This window comes from Acinonyx jubatus, chromosome A3 (genome assembly GCF_027475565.1).
Source record: "Acinonyx jubatus isolate Ajub_Pintada_27869175 chromosome A3, VMU_Ajub_asm_v1.0, whole genome shotgun sequence".
NCBI lineage: Eukaryota > Metazoa > Chordata > Mammalia > Carnivora > Felidae > Acinonyx > Acinonyx jubatus.
Genome location: NC_069388.1, coordinates 120,077,074 through 120,088,070, shown reverse-complemented (window position 1 = coordinate 120,088,070; position 10,997 = coordinate 120,077,074). Strand labels below are relative to the sequence as shown.

At 42.5% G+C, this 10,997-nt stretch overlaps 1 long non-coding RNA gene across 1 annotated transcript; it reads left to right on the top strand.

Annotated features, from left to right (window-relative positions):
* Nucleotides 1-685: 685 nt before the first annotated feature.
* LOC113592443 (uncharacterized) lies at nt 686-9,789 on the top strand. Its single transcript, XR_003412311.2, has 2 exons — nt 686-871; nt 9,331-9,789. It is a non-coding gene; the product is annotated as an uncharacterized LOC113592443 (long non-coding RNA).
* The last annotated feature ends 1,208 nt before the right edge of the window (nt 9,790-10,997 follow it).

Here is a 10,997-nt window from a genome sequence, read left to right as displayed (position 1 = left end):
CTTTTCCAGACTTGCTTTTCTCATCTGTTAAACGAGGACCAGAAAGTATAAATGACAGCTTCTTTGCAAATATTAATGGAATACCATATGGAAAATGCTTAGCAATGCTTGAAATATAATATACCTGCAGTAAATAGTAGTTAGGAGAAAAGAGAAAGGTAGCTCTTATTGTGTGACTTATGTTTTATACAAACATGTGTTCCCTAGAATTCCTGGTGTTTCCACAATGCCTCTAAAAGAACCATAACTTCTGCTGTTAGAATATACTCAAATTCTTTAAGAATGAAATAATATACAAATGTTTTATGTACTGTGTTATGGCTTTTCCCTTTGTTTGTTATTTGTTTCTTCTGTAGGAAAACTGATGGAAATGCAAAAGGAATGTATAGATGATTAATTTCAAAAACCTAGGGAAGCCTGAGGTTTAAATTCAGTTTAAATTCAGTCTAGATTTACTTTCTTCTGCAAACTTTGGAAGGAAATGATGTCACCACTTGGAGTATGAGAAAGTAGGATGCTCTTATCTGAACTGTGGATGATGAGACAGGAGCAAATCCACATCTGTAGGTCTTATACAATGGCTGTCCATCCTCAGAGCTGAAATCCTACCCATCATTCAGGCTTATTCAACAATTTATTTACAGTTTCTAAATTTATTGAAATCTGTTCAACTGTTTTCAGGCAACAAACAGATGGAGTTTAGGATTGGTGAATTCAAATCATCAAGCTCACAAACTGGGAGAAGATGGACTGGGTCTAAGAACAGACTGCATTGTTGAAGACAAAATGAAAGGGTAACCTTTATACACCAGCATTTCACTGCTAGGAATTTCCAAACTGATGAAAACAGTTGGCTGTCCATCTGGAAAAGGTATTTAAAAATTAACTGAAATTCAGAGTGCTATTTTAAGGTAGCAATTGCTTTCTATAGATGCCCATTCTGTTCCAATGAAAATATGACATTGGAATCTGTTAAAAGATAAACTGAGGCATATTAAAATTTTTAAGGGTTTATCTGAGCAAAAACCAATTCGAATTGGGTAGCATCAAATCGAAAGTGGTGGAAAGCGCCCCCGCCCCCAGACAAGAACTCTGGGTGAGACTTTTATAAAGAATAAAGAAAAGGCAGAAGCAAAGGAAATTATTGATTGACTACTGATTAAAGCCTACTTGGCTGTGTGTGATTCATTGTCCATAGGTTCCAGTTTTATAACCTTGATGTATTTACAGGTTTAGAATTTGATGTGTTTACATAGGCTGCCATGGCATTACAGCCACATCAGTCTAATGGCCTCCTTGTTTAATTAATTTAAATCTCAATAACCTCAATGCTGAGATATCTTCTGCAACTCTAAAAGATACCATTGAATCATTTTAAAATTTAGAAAGTTTGAAGGTGGTGACGAATGTCAGCAATCTATGATGACTTCAGACTATGAAAATGCCAGATGTTAGGCCATAAGATGTATATGACTGAATTTAACAAATTTTTCTTTTTGCACAATTCAAAGCTTTTAATAAAGTGTTCTAATCAATAGTAAAATGCCTGACCAAAGCTATTAGCCTCAGCATTAGAAGGCTAAAAGGTAATACTATCCCAATTATATCATAACTGCTAAGACGGCATGGCAACAATTAGCCTGGAAATATGGCTAAATTACTTAAGTCTTATCCTGAATAAACCAGGGTTCAGATGTACCAGTATCCAGAATTAAAATCACAATACCATATTAGAAGTCTACAGCTGGTTGATAAATCCTTTTGGGAATCTTGCTCAGCCCCAAAAATATGCAAGTTCATAATCTTGGCCAGAGACTTACATGTCACTGGAGCAACATCAGAGTAGTGTAATCTCTCCCTTGACTACAAGCTATCCCTTTATTCATTAGCCAGATGCTAACTTTAAGAAAGGTGAGGCAGACACAGAGCTCACCAAGACATCCAGGGTTCCTCTACACATCACAGCCTCCCTTGCAGTTGGGTTGGGGCCACATAACTGGGTTATGAATAACAGAATAGGAGTGGATGTGATAAACCACTTCCTGGCTTGACTATCTAAAACCTCTCATCATGGGATCCAGCCTTTTCTTTCCTTTCCGAGGCAGTGAACGAAGTCACCATGTAGCTACTGGATAGGAGCAACCTAGGGCTCAGAACTCACTGTTTGCAAGAGAGACACAGGAGAAATGCCCCAGACATACTGGGTGTCATGTCAGAGAGCTACAAACATTCTCCTTTCTGGTACTGTGGTTAAGCCAGTGGGATTTGGGATTTACTTCTTACTGCCGCAAAGACTACCATACATATCCTGACGACCATAAAGCCAATAAAAAGGACCTTTCTGTTTTGACTATAACACAACAGAAAATACCCTTGGTTTCATTCATACCTGATAGGTCCCTGAGAGATTTCTATTACAAAAGATAACTTTGCTTGATATTCAACCAAGAAGAGGGCTCAGATGCATGAAAGAGTCATCTCAGCCACTTTCCAAAATTAAGAATCACATAAGCCTCCATTTGTGCAGCAACATCAGTTTTTCATAATGCTTTCACTCACGTACAACCTTCACAACAGCCCGACAACTCTCCTTTGTTTTAAGTGTATAAAATCCCAACCTCATGACTGAACAAAGTGAGTAACAGCAGGATTTTAAGTGCGGAGTCCAGCCACCCAGCTAGGCAGAGCACAGATGAGACAGGCCGCTGCCTTTAGTCCTCTGTAATCAAGAAATGCTCCCAGCTTTCAGCCTTGTTGCAGATTTTTACAAGCTCCTCTCTTAATAACCTTTCTCCATTGCATTCCTGACTTATTACCTCCCTGGCTCCCAGCACTCTTATTTATATGCAGACTCATTCCAGCTTTGCATCCCAATGTTTATGCTGTGTTTATGGTGTTGTCTCCTAACTAGAGTCCATTATCTGCTGAAACAAGAAGGGATGTTCGTGAATAAAACACAGCTTGCCTGTGGCTACGGGACCAGCAGAGCCCATTGCAGGGGGCAAAGATGTATCTCTGCTGATAGGGAGTAACCTGCTGCTTTCCCATGAGCTTCCCCTTGGGTGGCTCCAAGAGGAGGAGGAGGAGGAGGAGGAGGAGAGGGCTGAGAGCATGTGACCTACTTCAGGGAACAAGCCAGCTGTCTTTCAAAGCCTCACTCCCAGGAAGCTCTGCCCCCGAGGTAGATGAGCCCCTGCTCAGCTACTGATAGACTCCACGTCAGCAAGGTTGCATTTGTAGTCAAATTGACTTACACAGGAAAAAGGAAGACTATATATGATGGTGGCTGGAAGATACTTGGCCCTAACCAACGACTGAGAGGATTTAATGAAGCTCAAAGCCAGGTTCAGAAGCTGTCTCTCTGCTTCCTGCCTGGCCCACTGTCTGGCCCCTTTGGAATAACAAGGAGAGGTTCCTGGCTTAGGCGGCATGTAGGAGGGCCTGGGAGGATGGGCGGAGCACAGCTGAGCCACTCTCACCAAAAGTCACAGGCCAGGTTCAGCCCTCATCCCTTCTGCCCGCTAGTAACGGCCATAGTAGAAGGTGGTGAAATGTAGGTTAATGTAGGTGAGATGCACAGCGTGCTGGCTCTGAAGTCTGGCTCAGTACCTGAGAGCTGGGTGACCTTGGCTAAGTGACTTAACCTCTCTATGACTTGATTTTCTCATGGAGAAAGTGGGAAATAAGAATAACTACCTCTGCTGAGTTGTTTTAAGGATTAGGAATCGTGTATGCAAGCATTCATGTACGTATAGAGGGCCTGGTGTGGCATAAACACTGGCATATGATTGGCCCTCTGGTAAATGGTAGCTTTTCCTAATTGTTTTTATAATTATGATTATTAAATGGAAAACTACTTGTGCTCTTGCTCTCATCCACCTCTCACCATCTCTATGAAACCATATGTGTAATGCCAATCCCTCTTCATATGGAACAGAAACAGGCACAGTGCCCTGGGCCTACTTAGTAGATACATATATTTGTTGAACGGAATTGAATTGAACTGAACTGTGCCCAAAATTTTACATCCATAGGCGACTTCCTTGGTTTGCTTCTTTGGCTTTGATATTCCTCTAAAAATTAAGCTTGGCTTACTCCTGCCTAGAGCTCCTGAGTGTTTTGGCTGCAGTTATAAAGTGTTTGTGATTTTTAGTGTATGAAACATTTCATATTTGGTCATGTGCTTTCACATAATTATATTAATACTATGGTGCAATTAAAAAAGAAAAACAAGAACAAAACTGTTGGATCACATTTCTGTCTATAGGCTACACGTTTTGGATTTGTCTTCTGCAAAAAAGTGGGAGAGACCCACAAAAAGTCTTTAGAATTCTAGGTGACAGTTTAATTTTGCAGAATATCGGGGTCATGTCTTCTGAGTTCATCACAGAGTCTTGAGATGGGAAGGGAACTTAGAGGTCATCTGTCCCTGCCCCCACCCCAGGCCACGTCTGCCGACTCACACTGAAACTGTGAACAGCACCGGCTCCACAGGCACTGGCACTGACCCCAGTGCACACTGCCAGGCCCTGGGGCAGCAGGTGCCCACAACTAAGGAGGGGCATATAGGCCAATAAAGATTGTGTTGACCACTGCACACCGCGGAGCCTTGCCTGGTCTTTTCCATCTTACAAAATTCAACAGGAAGATGTGAGGCTTATTGAAGGACGCATTCTCAAGGCCCACAGCTCTAGAGTGTGAGCCCATTTGTATGGGCCCATATGCACATCTCTAGACCTGGATCAAGCTAACTCATTATCACAGGGATGACACACAGGGGCACAATGCATTTCACATACAACCTTCTATTCCTTTATTCCTAGAGGTCACTTATTAAGTTTTTTAAGAATGCCTGCCTTGGCTATGAACCTAGACTTCACTTAGTGCATACTTCCTTCATGAAAATGTATATCCAGGCCTTCATTTGTCATGTTTCTTTTACATCCTTGGCAGTGAGGAGGTGCAGGTGGAGAAAAACCTGCAAATTCAGGTAGTCTATGATCCGGTCCAGGCAGTGATGGGTGAGTGCCTGGCCTCGGTCGTGTCCCTGCAGGTGAAGGTGCCACAGAGCTGGGCTTTGGTGGGGATAGCGCCTTCCTTCTCTGCATGCCTAAAGCTCTATTTTACATTTTAAATCACTGTTGTGTCATAGGGTTACATTCTGATAGCAGCCAAGTAGTTAAGTTCAGATTCTTTTCCTCTGAACAGTAAATAGTTTACTTTTCAAATAGCATAATTTTTGAAGTTTTTATTCCTCACCATCACTGTGTTAAGAAAGCTGTCAAGTTTTGTAATTTCATGGAGAAGTGTGAAGTGGCCTTTGTAAGCTCCAGAGGAACCCTCTGAGGCCTGACATTCTAAACGTGATGGCTCTATTTACATATATATTGTCCTTCCAAGGGAAGGCTGGAGGTCTGGATTTGGGATTACTGTCTTAGACAGCTTCTGCTTTGTCATAGGGGCCTTGTCTCTCTTATATTCATGTATACATTCATTCATTCACTCGCTCATTTATTTATTCATTGAAAAGAGTTTATCATTTTATCTTTGATATCTGGGAAGGCTGGGGCTTCTGTTCTGCTATTAAGGAGGGCAATAGGAGTCAGGAGTCAGAGCCGCCTAGAAGAGAGCCCAAGCACCCACAGAGATAAGCAACGTGTATTCTGAGAGATTTTGATCCCACCCAAAGAGCTTTCAGTCAAATCAAGAAATTGTATCTGCTGTTCGCCTGTGTTTGTTTGTCTTAAACTATGAATATCTGAGCCCCTTCCAGAGGCCTTCTCAAGAAAACCAACTTGCAGGGCGCCTGGATGACTCAGTCGGTTTAGCGTCCAACTTCAGCTCAGGTCATGATCCCATGGTTCATGGGTTCGAGCCCTGCATCAGGCTCTGTTCTGACAGCTAGGAGCCAGGAGCCTGCTTCCGATTCTGTGTCTCCCTCTCTCCCTCTGCCCCTCCTGGCTCATGCTCACTCTCTCTCTCAAAAATAAATAAACTTAAAAAAAACCTCAAAAAACAGAAAACCACTTTGCATTTATCCTTGAGCTGGGTTTTGGTTTTGCCTTCTACCTCTGCTCTCCTTGGCTTGACTTCTCTGCACCTAGTTCATTAGGTCTTGCCTAAAAGGTCAAGGAAGCTCCAGGCGGTCCTCACTCCAGAAATGGAGCTGAGAAGGCAGCAGGATTTCAGGGAGTACCAGCCCTGGGAAGAAAAAGTAACACCTGTGTCCAGTACGTACCACAGTTGGCAATAACTCCAGCAGCATCTGCTTCAGTGACATTTAACACAGTGGTCCAAGCTGTAACAATGTTATGCACTCTGGGCTAGGAGCACCCTTACATCAACCCACAAGATGCTCATAAGCACCCTGAGAGGCAGCTTCAGTGTCCCCTTTTCACAGATGGAAAAACCGAGAGTGCCAAGGTTACATAGACTGCCCAAGTCCCTCCTAATTAGCAAGTGGCTGAGTTAGCAATTCGAAATAACCATTGGTTAACACTGCCTGCTACAAGCAGTGCCCATGTTAGAAAGGCCAAAGAATGAGGTCAAGGACATGACTGGAATTTTTAAGCTTTTGTAATTTTCCCATATTTGTTACTTATTTCCTCCTTATACTTCCCTGTAGCGATAGAAAGAGTAAAACAATCTGGAAGAGATGGTGCCTCCCACATTGAAGAATCCTAAGTGATATACTGGGGATAAGGATCGTAAAAAAAAAAAAAAAAAAGAAAGAAAGGAAACAAAGGTAGACTAAGTTGATGGGCCCTACTTCAAGGAAGAAAGTAGCATGAGGCATGGAATAAGAATTTCTAGGATGTAACAAAGTCTCTAGGTTTCCCTACTAATGCCTGAAAGTTTTACTAATGCCGAGCCTTACTATGTAAAGAGTAAGAAGCCTAAACCAAACTATAAATTATGGATTTATTCATTGCTTTCTGTCACTTGACCTACTTAGTTCTCCTTAATCAGGAATATATACATAGTCATGCACCTAAGAATGGGCACACAAATTAAGATAAGGAAAGATGATTAGGAAAGTGTCTGGCTGGTATTTATTCAATCCCTTTATTCAGTGAATGAATAGATACTGAGTCCCACTGCTGTGCTAGATGCCAGAATCAGCAATGAGAGAACAGAGAGGTATAAATCACAATGTTCTTGCCCTTGAGGAAGGTGTCTGGTATCTAGGCAGAAAAAATATACCAATGCAATTCTCACAGATGGGAGCAGAGAAAGCCAGAATGCCAGCGCATTCCATGGAGGAAAAACTAGGGACAGGTGATCAAAGCCTGCCATCTCTCCATGATAATGAGAAAGCAGCATGGAGGGCCAGTTCAAGACAGACCACAGGTCCGCAGATGGGGTAAGATTTATATTCCCAAAACAATCAGGTCATATATGTACTGGGCAATTGTGTTAACTTTTATGTCTTTTTATTTTAAATAACATAAAATGACAATGGAGAGCTGAGGCCTGGCCAAGACTTTACTAGCATGATAATATTTTATGTTTAATATCAAAGGCTGGGAAAGAATATATCAAGGGTTGGGGGGAGGGAAGGGAATTCCAAGTGGAGGAAAGAGTACAGCAAAGAAGGTGAGGGAGAGCAAGGCAATTTATCCTCCTGAAACTCAGGGGTGGGCCTTCCTTCCACTCAGGGTCCCTTCAAATAAAGAAAGATTCTATCAAGGAAGTGGCATCTCCAGGTATGTCCCCTCCAATAATACTGACTATAAAATACATGTTATTTTCCTTTGCATAAGACTGTACACCAACCACCGAGTTCCCAAAGGTGGAATTTAAATAAATAATTTATTTTTAGAGTATTTGTGGAGCTCTTATAATCCTGGCCCTATGTGGGTAAGTACTGTTGGGGGAAAAAATCTGGGTAGGGGTGTCAGAGCTGATGTTCTATTGCATACGGCATCAAGCTAATGGTCCAGTAATGTAGGCAGAAAACACTTAGATTTCTGAAAACAAGGCAGTGGGTAATGGATGTGAAGTAGTTAAGACAAGCCAGGTCTTTAAGAGAGCCAAAGTTGGAGGTATTGAAAGCACTCTTTCTTTGCCAAATAAATTAGATGACTTGGCAGATGAGGCACAAAAGAGTGTCAGGCATTTCAGGGAGACAACGTGTTGTGTGGCAATGCAAACATCTGCAGTGTGGAGAAAATTTGGGGATGAGAATTATGAAGTATATATTAGGGACTCCTGGGAAAAAAGCGATTATAGCCTGATTCTAAAGGACCTTAAAAGCTAGGCTAAGCTCAACTTTTAGTAGACAATGGGAAGCCACTGAATTTTCTTGAGCCAGGCAGCAGCTTAAGATTAATCCTTCAGGGAGCACAGAATAAACTGGTATGCCCAGATCAGAGAGGAGAATGTCCGGTTGAACCACCATCATCTAAGCATGAGTTGATGAGAACTGGACCAGAGTCCTGGTTGTTGACACAGGGACAGAGAGGTGATTAGTGGCTATGATTTACAGGGTGCATGAAATACTGAATGAAATAAAAAGGATGAAGAAACGTATAATGTTATGGAAAAGGTACTGAGGTGAAATGAATATCCTTAACAATTGTTTATAATACTAAGCATGACTTAAAAGAGTTCTGGGGAGTGCTATTTAGAAGAACTGGAGAAACCACTAACAAGTTACATACATAACTCCACAGGATAACTGTTGCCTTGCTACCAAAACCACTTGGGGATGGGGGTGGAGGGTAACACTGACTGCTTCCCTTTCCTCGAACCACCCAGTTATCTCTGTCCCTCCACACCTGCCAGGACAGAATGCCAAAGAAAAGCTGAGCAATCTGTGGGATGCCATCCAATGTATGGTTCATTCAGGGCAGCCAGGAAAGTGTGAGACAACCTACCTGCTCATCCCAAACTTGTCCCTAAACAGGAAGGGAAAAGATCTCAGTGCTCTCCAGGGCTCTATATGAAAGCAGGTAGGAAATACTTTGAAAAGGGGGGAGTAGAGGGTTAGGGCAAAGGAGCATTGTGGTTCACACTGCTTCCTGGTGCTTCATTTTCCTCATCTTGGCTATTTGGAGCTCTGCTGAAGCCCTCAGGGATGGCATAGGATGCCAATGCTCCAGGAGGAATGCCCTGGGAAACCAGAGCACATTTCTGAGAAAAGTAGGTCCTACTCTCCATAACTATTCAGCTGCCACCTTCCCAAAGGCCAGCGTCCCAAAACAACCACAGAAGAATGTTATTGCTCCCAGGAAGACTGCAGGAGGCCCTGCCCTTTGAAGTTGAGCACAGCGATTTGTGCTGAGCCAGCCGCCCGCCCTCGAGTTAAACTCTTGTCCCTATTTTCAGCAGGAGCAGCATGCCTCTGTCTTGCATGGAGCCAGTCAACTGCAGACCCAGAGCCCTTCAGTAGCTTCCTGCCTCCTTCCAAGTCATGGAGACTTATTGACTTCAGAGTGATTCCGTAAAACTATTCTGAAGTCAATGAACCTAAAGGTCTAAATCGTCAAATAATAGAGAAGGTTCTGTAAGTGGTTCTTTGCCACGTGCTTCAAGAGATAATAAGACATCAGTCTTCAGATGGTTTCCCAATGACCTAGCACGGTATGTCTGCAGTATCTCCATCATACATGAGCCGCAGCCTCTCTGAAGACTAGACTGGAAAGTAAAGGTTAAGAAGATCACATCAGGAGCCAAACATTCTTGGAAGCTGATGCTTCTCTACAGACTATTGATATTCAAATCCCACCAAGTGTGTGCCCTATTTTAACTGGACCACCTCAGTTAATGAATGCATCTGTTAACTTATTTAGGAGTGGGTTTTCTTTGAACTATGACAGATTCAATTTCCCCCGAGGTGTACCATTCCAAGATCAATGAAGACCTGTGACTTATATTTATATGCAATTCAGTGGGAGAGAAAGGGATTTGTGAATTCTTGCACCTAGGGATATAATATTAGCTACCTTCAACTCATTAATTAATTATTGCCATTAAATGAATGCTTACTTCTTGCAGGATACTAATCTAAGTACCAGGGAATTAAATAGACAGATAGATGGGTAGACAGATAGATAGATACACACACACACACAACCAATCTTGGTCTTCAACAGGTGCAAATAATCCTGCAATCTTACAAGAGATAAGGATCAGACAAGGAAAGTGTAAGTGTGACACAAGAGCAATAGGAAAAGCAATGTGCAATAATGACAATAATGATAGCAATAATTTCAAAAATGCATATATAGCAGTCTGAGTAAGTGAGCACTCTTCGAAGTATCGTAGGTATGACAATCCAATTAATCCCCTCAACAGCCCTGTTGGGTTGTATTGTTGGGCAACACATATTTTCACTTCCAGATAAGAAAACTTAGCTCACAGAAGTTAATTAATTTATGTAAGGTCATAGAGATAGGGCTCAGTTCGATCTAAGGCTATACAGTTTAGTGCCAAGTGCCATGCCCTGAAACACTGTGCTACCAGATTTCAGAGTTAGTCAACTGTAGCATGGTGCAGAATGTTCAGGAAGGCTTCTTGTGGGAACTAGGTTGTAAGCTGGCCTTGAAAGATGAGCTAGAACTCAGAAGTGTGAAGAGGAAAGGAACAGAGCATTCTAGGTAAGATGAACAATCTGAGCCAAGCTTGAGAGGCAGGAATAGCTGTGGAGGAGAGAAACGGCACAGTGATTAAGTGTGTGGTCCTTGGAGCCAGAGGCTGCTGCTTCAAACCCTGGCAGCCCCCCTTACTAGCTCTGTGACTTTGGACAAGTTCCCTAGCCTCTCTGTTGTGTCCTAGGTTTCTTATGGTAAAGTGAACATAAAAATAGTGCAGAAGAGTAGATTGGTAAATATTTGTACACCCACTTAGAACAGCCCCTGACACATAATAAGTGTTACACGACTTACCTGGGGCGCCTGGGTGGCACAGTCGGTTAAGCGTCTGACTTCAGCCAGGTCACGATCTCGTGGTCCGTGATTTCGAGCCCCGCGTCGGGCTCTGGGCTGATGGCTCAG